Source organism: Monomorium pharaonis, chromosome 5 (assembly GCF_013373865.1).
Source record: "Monomorium pharaonis isolate MP-MQ-018 chromosome 5, ASM1337386v2, whole genome shotgun sequence".
Classification (NCBI taxonomy): Eukaryota; Metazoa; Arthropoda; class Insecta; order Hymenoptera; family Formicidae; genus Monomorium; species Monomorium pharaonis.
This window is the reverse complement of record NC_050471.1, coordinates 20902195-20913297: the sequence shown is the minus strand read 5'-3', so window position 1 is coordinate 20913297 and position 11103 is coordinate 20902195.

The following is an 11103-nucleotide window of genomic DNA, read 5'->3' as shown; positions in this document are numbered from 1 at the left end:
GGTTAAGTAAGTCTCAAGTCGGCTCAAAGCTAGACTTAAGACAATGCTTGAGCTTAAGATCGGTCTATGAATCCCGTCCCACGTATGCGGTGAGCTCCGGCAAACGCATGCGGTGACCAATCAGAATTCAAGCGCTTGCTGTGACTTGCCGGAACCCGACCTGCGCCTGGTTGCTGATTGGTCACCGCATGCGTTTGCCGGAGTTCACCGCAGACATGGAGTTTTAGCATTAGATTCTAAATAATGTACCACTTAATGAATGCACAGTGTTATCTTTGTAAGCAATTTTTTTTCGTACGAGTTTGAGAATTGGGTCCCAGATTGTATAGTTAAGAATCTGTCCCACACGAAAAAAGACAGAATATATCCACCTATCTGTCGATTCTTTCCGCGCGCGTCGCGATGCACCAAGGTCCCTCCATTAAGGCTGCTTTCCTTTTAGTCCAGATCTACAATAGGTGTAGTAAGCTTTATGCCATAAGAAATTAACCAATTATATTCAATTATTCTTCTCATATTCGATTATAATTGGTCAATTTCTTATGGCATAAGGCTTACTACACCTATTGTAGATCCGGCCTTAGGGAACACAATCGACACAAGCATTGTTCTATCTTTTTTTATGTTCAATGAGTAATAAAAGGAAAACAGCCTAATACAAGCTCTATGGTTCTGAGTCTACTCGGAGCAAACCCAAGCAGACTAACGCACTCTAAGCCCGGATTTACAATAGGTGTAGTAAGCCTTAAGCCATAAAAAATTAACCAATTATATTCGATTATTGTTCTCATATTTGATTATAATTGGTCAATTTCTTATGGCATAAGGCTTACTACACCTATTGTAGATCCGGCCTAATAGGTTAATTCCGATGACACCAACCTATTATGCGAGGTCTACAATAGCAACAGGAGTAATGGAGTAAGAGTAAGAAGTAAGAAATATGAAATAAGATTTGCCCATTTTGTTTACTCCCGGTTTTTAATTGGTCAATTGTTACTCATAGGCCGGAATTTATAGTCGAATCTTATTCAAGTTCCAGCTTAAGCACGATCTTGAGACGTCAATGCTGTTATTTCATTGGTTAAGTAAGTCTCAAGTCGGCTCGAAGCTAGACTTAAGACAATGCTTGAGCTTAAGATCGGTCTATGAATCCCGTCCTTACTCCTTACTCCATTACTCCTGCTGCCATTGTAGACCCCGCATTAGAGTGCGTTGGTCTGCTTGGGTTTGCTCCGAGTAGATCCAGAACCATTGACCTAGTTTACACCGAGCACTTGGTACGCGTATCAAGTAGTGAATTTAAGCTGATCAACCAATGATTAAACACATTCACTAGTTATTTACTATTTGATACGCGTACCAAGTGCTCGGTGTAAACCAGAGCATAGTATAGTAGGAGTACTTCTTGTCAGCACCACAGAGTTCTATAATATATTAGACTGCTAGGCTTGTTATAGAGTAAAATTCCACCGAGGGTTCAAATTGGATCAGAGTCGGGCCAATTAGCCAATAGATATGCTGATCACAATAGAAATTAGATTACTTCCGTTGTAACCAGCATAACTATTGGCTAATTGGCCTGACTCTAATTTGAACTCTCGTGGTTTGTTTGTGTCGCCATGCCCCGACATGCTCTTACTCACTTCAACGCATTCTAATAGGTTGGCGTCATCGGAATCAACGTATTGGAGTGCGTTGGGGTGAATAGGAGCATGTCGGAGCATGTGACGCGAACAGACCCTCGGTGGAAACTTACTCATATATTCTCCATCACGAAGTAAGACTAAGGAGACGTATCTTCTATAATGTAGAGTGAAAAAGTTGGTTACGAAAAATGTTCCGTATGTTGCCAGGTTTGCCAAATGGAAAAACGTGGACCATTTCGTCGCCATCTTGAAATTTGTATATGTACATGGTATTACGTTTAGTTGAGTTAGTAATAAGTAAGTGTGTGTATGTAATGTTTGTAACGACCGTTTTCGCGCGGAGATCTTAGCTCGTCGGAAAAAAGGCCAGGGCGAAAAAGGCTCAGAAACAGCAGAAATGCACTGGATAGCTTAGACGATACAATTTATTACTTTTATTACAATATAACGAAGTTTGCGGATATGTACAACGCGAAGGAATTATATACAGTGGTCGGGCTATGTACAACGATGTTTTCCGGTGATCAGGAACTGCGCGCGTGACAGCGAGCCGATCAGCTGTCCGGTACGGTGAAATGTCGGCGGCGCGCGGCGAGGCGGACGGCGCGTGTAGCGAGCCCGACGTTCGGGCTCGGTGGCCGGCGGGCGCGCGGTGCGGAAACGGGTGTCTCGCGCCTCGATGTTTTCGGTGAATTGCTACGGCAATTCTTCGAACTGCGGCTTGGTTTTCTGGAACGGCGTCGGCCCCGAGTACTCTCGGGGGGAGACGGAGAACACTCCGTGCCGTTTACCGGGCCGTGAGGATGCGGTCGGGAGGGATCCCTGCTAGCTGCCGAGAGCTCTCGGCGGAGACAGAGCACGCTCTACCCCCGTTGTCTGCTTAGCAAGGAAAGGAAGTCAGGCGAGCTAGGTCGAGAACTCTCGGCGATGACGGAGAACACTCCACCGTTTATCTGGCTCGTAGGGTTTGTCTTCTCGTCGGAACGTGTCGAACGGGATAACGAGAAGTGGAGTTTGTCGCTGCCGGGCGGCCTTATATATGGTCTCCGGCAGCGACTCGGGAGTCTTCGGGACTCCTCGGCCTTCTCTCGGTTACATCTCCGGGATGCTGGAACCGAGAGGAGGGAGGCAAAGAGATGCGCGTCATCCCGGTGGCGTGGAGTGCTTATGGGCGCGCTTTTGCCCGTTCCTTGGCCCGTTTCTTGGCCCGGCGGATGGTCGGCCGGGCCTCGCGGTCGCTGTTAGCCGCTTAGAAACGCGGTTCGTTACATGTTTCATACACACACTTACTCATTACTACCTCAACTAAATATAATACTTATGTACATATACAAACTTCAAGATGGCGACAAAATAGTCCAAGTTATTTCATTCGGCAAACCTGGCCACATACGGAACATTTTTCGCGACCACTTTCAATTTATGTAGATAAGTCTCCTTATTCTTACTTTATGTTCTCCATTTAGCATCAAAATTCAACACTGTTAAATTTGAGCGACGCGTCAACAGTGGCGTAGAAAATATCGCCTCGCTGATTAGTTGCTGCTTGACGCTTGACGCGTCCTGTCTGATTCCGGTTTCACTCCTCTAGCAATCCATAGTCGTAGGACTATAAAATATTAGCCACATTTCAATCGATAATTCAGTCTGCCGCCTATGAGCTTCTATTTGTACATACTTTTTGGGTACTCACTAAAGGCCTTCACACACGAATCTACTTAACACGTAATACGTGTGACGTCCCGTCGTCCCAAATCCTTCCCCTTTTTATTTTTTTTTTTCTATATTTTTACTTATATTTATCCTCTATTAATCCCATGGCTTTCCATGATACTTATGCATACCCGCAGAACAAGAATTAAGATCCATTTGAATTATGAGACAAAGTACAGACTACTAGGGTAGTATTGAACCGACTCAGCATAACAACCTGGGCAGACCTAAGACCCCAGATACTTATTCTTGAATCATACTCGGGGAGCCATCTAGCATACTAGAAGTAAACTAACAAGCAATTCAGTCCTATATTACTGACACTTTTTCAATTTTACTACTCATGCTTATCTTAAAATTCTGAATGACTGCTTTCCGCAATTACGATGGTTATATCAAGCTTAATATTGTGTAACGGTTCACCTTTCCCGATCGCCTCGGACAGGCTCGCCGGATTCCAGGATTCGGGAGAAGGGGGGAAACTAACTTGCGTATACCGATATTAAGTCAACAGTTCTTAATGTTAAAACTCCATATCTGCGGTGAGCTCCGGCGAACGCATGCGGTGACCAATCAGCAACCAGGCGCAGGTCGGGTTCCGGCAAGTTACAGCAAGAGCTTGAATTCTAGTGCGCAGCACCTTAAATGCGGTCGCGATCCGTGGTCACCGGCAAGAACCGGCGGGCAGGGCGGCCAAGTAACTGGCCCCGTTGGGGATGACAGGGACAGCCGAATGCCGGCAAGAACCGGGCAGCAGAACGGCCAGATGGCCTGCTCCGTCGGCGGAACAAGGATAGCCGAATGCCGGTAAGAACCGGGCGGCAGAGCGGCCAGGTGGCCTGCTCCGTCGGCGGACACAAGGATAGTCAAATGCCGGCGAGAACCAGGCGTCGGAATGGTCCGGAGACCTACTCAGTCGACAGGACGGGACTGGTGCTCGATCCGGATCGAGCTCGGCTTTTATACCCGTCGGGGCGATCTGCACGCGCTCCCAGCAGCGTGGTAGGATCGGTTCCCGACGGGGATACTAGACTTTCGGGAGGGGCGTCCGTAGACACCGAGTCCCGTGGTGGGGCGGATGGTCGGCCCGGAACTCAGTGACGAATTGTCACATCACCCCCCCTTTTTAAGAGGGGGAAAGGCGCGGGTGGCAACGGCCGGATTGCCCGGGGCTGACCCCGGCGATCGAAACGGATTATCCATCGATCGCCGGTGTCAGTCACCCGGTATTTACGGCGCACCACGGCGGCGTGAAACGGCACCGCCACCACCCTCCCGTTCGGTAACGCCACGCGCACCGGGGGGGTATACCCTATCGGCGGTGCCGGATTGGTTCCGTTCGGGAATGGTGGCGTGGGCCGGACGATGTGGTAACCGTGGTGCGGCGTCGCTGGCGGCGGCGTGGTTGGCGGCGTCGGGGGTGACGCGATCGGCGGCGCGGTCGGTGGCGCCGGCGGTGGCGCGATCGGTCGCGGCGTAATATGGACGCGAGGGGCCTGAGCGGCGCGGCGCGAGGTGGTGCGGGGGGTGGTGGGGCGGGGGGCGTGGAAGGGGGCGCGGTGGGAGCCTTGGCGGCGTATCCCTCGGGGGGCTTCTTTCGAGTCCGGCGTCCCCTGGGTGGTGGTGGGGGGAGTTGGGCGAGGAAACTCGCCTTCCGCCGTTGGTCGGCGTCGGACCGTTGGATGGAAGTCCCCCGACGAGGCACCTTCCGCTCTCTGGGTGTTGGTGGTGTGGGCTCCTTCGGCCGCCTCTTCCACGCTGTGCCCTCGTCCCTCTCGTCGTCGCTGGAACTCGAGATGGGGCTCCCGAAGAGTTCGCGTTCGCGCTCCTTTCGGTCTCCCATTCTGGAAAAGCGATGCAAATGAGGGCGCGGGCCGCTCTTATATAGTGGCGCAGAGCGTCTGGCTAGCACAGGTGGGGGTTGCGTGAGTGGGGATGACTCTGACGTATTTTAGGGCGCGTTTTCATGCCCCTTAGGTTTGTTCGGTGTTACGATACTTATCTTTTCCACGGGGTGGTCCTTTCATTCGTCGGCCGGTGCTTCTTCTTCGTCTGGGTCGGCGTTCCCCTCTTCGTCTGTGTCGGTTTCTTCCTCCGTTTTCCGGCTTCCTCCCGTTGGTCTGGCTTAAGGTCCTGGACGTGTATGCGGCGATGTCACTTTCCCTGGGCATCTCTCAGGTCCACCACCACGGGACTGTGAATGCGCCGCACCTCCATTGGGCCACGGAACTTTGGTGCCAACTTGACGTTAAACGCACTCTCGCGGTTGGACAGCGGTCGGTCGCGCTTCCACACCTTTTCGCTGATCTTCGGTCGCCACTCGCGTCGTCGCAGGTTGTAGTGGTGTTCCTGCGCCTGGTATGCTCTGGCGAGGTGCACTCTGGCCACCTCGTAGGCGTCCCGCAGAGCCTGGTGCCTGTCCCCCGGGCGCAGTTCCTCCGGCTGTCGGCGGTCCTCGGGATGGGGCCGTGCCAACTCCCGACCATGCACAAAGAAGGCAGGCGAGTATCCGGTGGCCGCATGCGTCGCCGTGTTTAGCGCAAACTGTAGGGCCTCGATGTGCTGGTCCCAGTTGCGGTGGCGGTCTCCGACGTATTGCGATACCATCGTTTTTATGGTTCGGTTGGCCCTCTCCACGGGGTTGCAGTGCGGCGCATACACCGGGGAGGTCCGGTGCTCGACCCCGAAGTCCGCGAGGAGCCGCCGGAAGGGTCGCGATGTAAATTGCGTTATCGGAGATCACGCGCTGGGGGCACCCGTGGCGGTAGATAATTCTCCGGGTGACCTCACGAGTCACGGCGGTCGCTGTGGCTTGTCGGAGGGGCACCAGCTCGATCCATTTACTGAACCGGTCCTGAGCCGTCAAGAGCCAGGTGTGGCCGCGCCCAGACCGGGGCAGCGGACCTACCAAGTCTATCGATACCTGTTGCCAGGGTGCGTTCACCGGGGTAGCGTGTAGGTGGCCGGCCGGTTTTTGTTGACGAACTTTGTGTGCCTGGGAGATGGGGCATTGCCGCACGTAGCGGGCGATGTCGCGGAACATCCCGGGCCAATAGTACAGCCGAGCCACCCGGGCGATGGTTTTCGCCACCCCCAAGTGTCCCGCGGTGGGCTCGTCGTAAAGTCGCCTCAATATCTCCGGTCGTCGTTCTCGCGGCAGGCACTCCTTCCACTGGTCTCCGGCCGTTGTCTCGCAAAAGTTTAGGTCATGCAACAGGTGGCGAAACAGGCGGTCATTGCGGAGCGTGTAGTCCGGGAATTCCTCGGGGTGGTCGATGATCCCGCGCCTAATTCGTGCGTACCACGGGCAGCCCGGACTGCGGATGGCTCCCACCTGCGGCGTCCGGGAGAGGGCATCGGCCACGTGATTTTGGCTTCCCTGCCGATATCGGATTTCGAAGTCGTACTGTTGTAATTCGAAAAGCCATCGCCCCAGCCAGCCGGTGGGAGATTCCATCCGCTGCAGCCATTTCAGTGCCTGATGGTCGGTAAGCACGGTAAAGCGATATCCTTCGAGGTAGTCGCGCATCGGGCGGATTCCCCAGACCACCGCCAAGCATTCCAGCTCTGTGGCGCTGTAATTTGCCTCTGCTTTATTCAGGATCCGGCTGGCGTAAGCAATGACCCTTTCCTTCTGGTCATGGTCCTGTGTCAGCACGGCGCCCAGCCCGTGCTAGCGTCCGTCTGCAGGAGGAAAGGCCGGTAAAGTTCGGGCAGGCCAATACGGGGGCTGACGTGAGGGCGGCCTTCAGGCGCTTAAACGCACTCTCCTTGGCGTCTCCCCAGGACCATCGGGCGTGCTTCCTGGTAAGGGCGGTCAGCGGGGCAGCCCGGGTTGCGAAGTCGGGTATGAACCGTCGATACCAGGACGCCATGCCCAGGAACTGGCGCACCTTCCGGAGAGTGGTGGGTGCGGGCCACTCGGTGATGGCGCTGACCTTTTCTGGGTCGGTGTGAACGCCCTGCCGGTCTACGATGTGCCCCAGGTAGCGTAGGCTGTTACGACAGAAATGGCACTTGTCCGGGTTCAGCCGGAGCCCAGCCGCCCGGAGGCGCCGGAATACCTCGGCCAGATGATGGAGATGGTTCACGAAGATGTCGCTGGCCACTATGATGTCGTCCAGGTAGACTAGTACATTGGGTTCGAGGTCCGGTCCCAGGACAGAGTCGAGCAGTCTCTGAAATGTGGCCGGGGCGGAGTGGAGCCCGAACGGCATGACGGTAGAGTGAACTGGTAGAGTCCTCGCCCGGGTACCGTAAATGCCGTGGCCGGATAGCTGGCTCGCGCCAACGGGACTTGCCAATACCCGTTCTTTAGGTCAAGCGTAGAGAGGTATGTCGCCCCCCGAAGCTTGTCTAATGTGGCGGTGATGTGCGGGAGTGGGTACGCGTCTTTCTCCGAGACTTCGTTCAGGTGGCGGAAATCGATGCAGAACCGGTGTGTTCCGTCTTTCTTCTTGACCAGGACCACGGGTGAGCTCCATAGGCTGCGCGAGGGCTCGATTATTCCCTCGGTCAGCATCTTGTCGACCTCCCGGTTGATGACGGCCTCCATGGCCGGATTTCGTGGCCGGTATCTCTGCTTGATGGGCGATCCGGGCTTGAGGCGGATACGGTGTTCCGCGTGAGAAGTGGTTCCCTGGATCCGCTCGAACTTGGGGAGCTCCGCCGCGAGGAATGCCTGGAGTTGGGCTGCCTCTCGTGGGGTTTGCTGGCTGAGTGCCCCAATGGTCGTGCGCCCGTTGTCGGGACCAAGCGGAGGGGGTCGGAGGGTCAAGCGCAGCTTTTGCCATAGGTCCACCCCGATTAGAACCTGGCTGCCTAGTCGTGGTAAGATGGCAAATCGGTACCGATACGTGCGTGCACGTAGGCGCAGTGACAGGTGGAGCACCCCCATGATGGAGATTGAGGTTCCGTCGGCAAGATGTGCGTACCCCTCCTTTGGCCCGGTGGTGACACGTTGACGGGGAAACAGCCTGGCCGTCTCGTCGCTGACGTAAGACAGCTCTGACCCCGAGTCCACAAGCGCCAATAGCTGATGACCGCCAATACGGATAGGCAGGTGTGGCCGCGGATTGTAGGTTACTCGGTCGCGGGCTTGGTGACGACCGCCACGTCGCCGGCCCACTGGGCGTTTCCCGGCGGGTGGCAGTCGCGTGTCAGTACCCCGTTTCTACCGCAGCAGGAACAGAATTTCTTTGGTGGCCGTTTGCAATCCTGCCGGGTATGTCCACGCTGTTTGCAGCGCCAGCAGCATTCCTCTCGGCTATAGGCCGTAACGGTGGCAGTGGCCTTTGGGGCTGGCTTAGTCTCGGGCAAACGTGTCTTACGGCGTTGCTCGATCTCCTCATACCGAGCGGCCTGAGAGCTTAACTCGAGCAGGGTGGTCTGTCCTGTTAGAGGGACGAACAGCTGGTAGTCGGGATCCATGTTTTCATAAATCTGCTCGACCCGGTCCCGCTCGAAGTATACCCCGGCTCGGCGTATCATCGTGGTCAGCGCTGTGGCGTAGGCCTGGAACGTCTCACCCCTGCGCTGGTGGCGACCCTGGATCTCCAGTTTTATTTGGCGTTGATACCCCGGAGGTAGGAATGCTTGCCGTAAGTTCTCGGAAAACTCTTCCCAGGTGCTCCACTGGCCGGCGTTGTTTCGGTGCCAGAGGAGAGCGTCGCCTCGTAACAATTCCGGTAGTCCGAGGAGGAGGTGCTCTCCCTCCAGGCCGTAGCTCAATCTCAATTTCTCGGTTCGTTCAAGGAAGGAGAGCGGATCTTTCCCGTCGAAGTGATGCCCCCACTTCCGGATCTGATTGACTAGTTTGATTCTTTCCGTCGGTCTGGGTGTCGTCCTTGAAGGCTCTTGGTGGGCGGCTCTCTCTTGCTCCATTGTGTGGCTCCCGGGTATTGGTTCTGGCTGGTTGGGCATGTCGTCGTCGGCTGGCTCGATAAAAATTTCTGGTATGTCAGGAATCTAAAGAACGCCGGGGTATGCGGTGTGAAACTGGCGGAGCCGATTTTGAAGAGCGTCCAATGGAGCGGCGGCGTCTATTCCGTGCTGCTGGGCGAGCTGTAAGGCCTGCTCTTTGGAAAGAATATTGATCCATGAACTCATTCGGTTTTTACGCAAGCTGGGTTCCCACTAGTCAGGTCCCTGTTTGGGCGCCATGTAACGGTTCACCTTTCCCGATCAGGCTCGCCGAATTCCAGGATTCGGGAGAAGGGGGGAAACCAACTTGCGTATACCGATATTAAGTCAACAGTTCTTTATTCGAAGCTTTAGCCTAGCTTACATATTTCTTATGCTACCTTATGTACTACTTAGTCTATGCGGGTATATACAGCAATGTACAGCTTAACCTAGTGACGTCAGTCGGACGGGAGCGCGCTAGTGCGCAGCATCTTAAACGCGGTCGCGATCCGTGGTCACCGGCAAGAACCGGCGGGCAGGGCGGCCAAGTAACCGGCCCCGTTGGGGATGACAGGGACGGTCGAATGCCGGCAAGAACCGGGCAGCAAAACGGCCAGGTGGCCTGCTCCGTCGGCGGATACAAGGATAGCCGAATGCCGGCAAGAACCGGGCGGCAGAGCGGCCAGGTGGCCTGCTCCGTCGGCGGACACAAGGATAGTCGAATGCCGGCAAGAACCGGGCGTCGGAGTGGTCTGGAGACTTACTCAGTTGACAGGACGGGACTGGTGCTCGATCCGGATCGAGCTCGGCTTTTATACCCGTCGGAGCGATCCCCAGCAGCGCGATGGGATCGGTTCCCGACGGGGATACTAGACTTTCGGGAGGGGCGTCCGTAGACACCGAGTCCCGTGGTGGGGCGGATGGTCGGCCCGGGACTCAGTGACAAATTGTCACAATTGTTTATAGGAAAATTAAAATTATAAATATTTAGTCTCACTTAAAAATTTTTGTAAACTCGATACCTCCTGAAACAAAATTCCTAAAATTATAGAAACACCATAAACAGAACCAATACGTCTCGTAGTATCCAAATATACAAATTTTATTTTAATCTTGAAACTCAAAATTTTAACTTCGAGATTTTCGAAAATTCAAAATAGCCATTAGAAGCGCTCTTGAAAACAGAATTTTTTGGCACAACCTAGAATCCGACACCTTAAACCGTTTCCGAGTTATAAGCAATCCAAAATTGGGAAACTACCCCTCCCCAAAATGTAAATATGAACCTTCCTGATGGTACTGGTACTGTTGCGCCCTCCCACCGATACCTGATTCACGAGATATAATCATTTAAGGGTTTTACTCGAGAATATATAAGCAAAATATTAATTAACGAATGAAAAATTGTTTTTAAATAAATTAATTTTACTAATCCTACCAAATTAAAATAACTACTTCAAGGTTTATTATACCAAACTTTCGTGAACCTAACTATTAATTATCTAATTGTTTATTGCTAATAAACAATTAGAACTTATAAAAACTAAAGGCACAACTAGTAAAATTAATGACAAATTACTGCACCGACTCTGTACCAATAAGAATTATGTTTTATTAAATAAGAATTACATTTTATTAATTAACTAATTATTCCATTAAGCTTTAAAAGGTATTGCACCAGCCTTAAACAATATAAGTCATTGTTATAATCAATCTAATTATGAAACATTAAAACCTTATAAAACTTTATCTCTTTCTGACATAAAAGGTCTCACAAAAAAATTAATCTTGATTAGCTCTATGGTCTATGAATACAATTATCACAGATATAATTAAT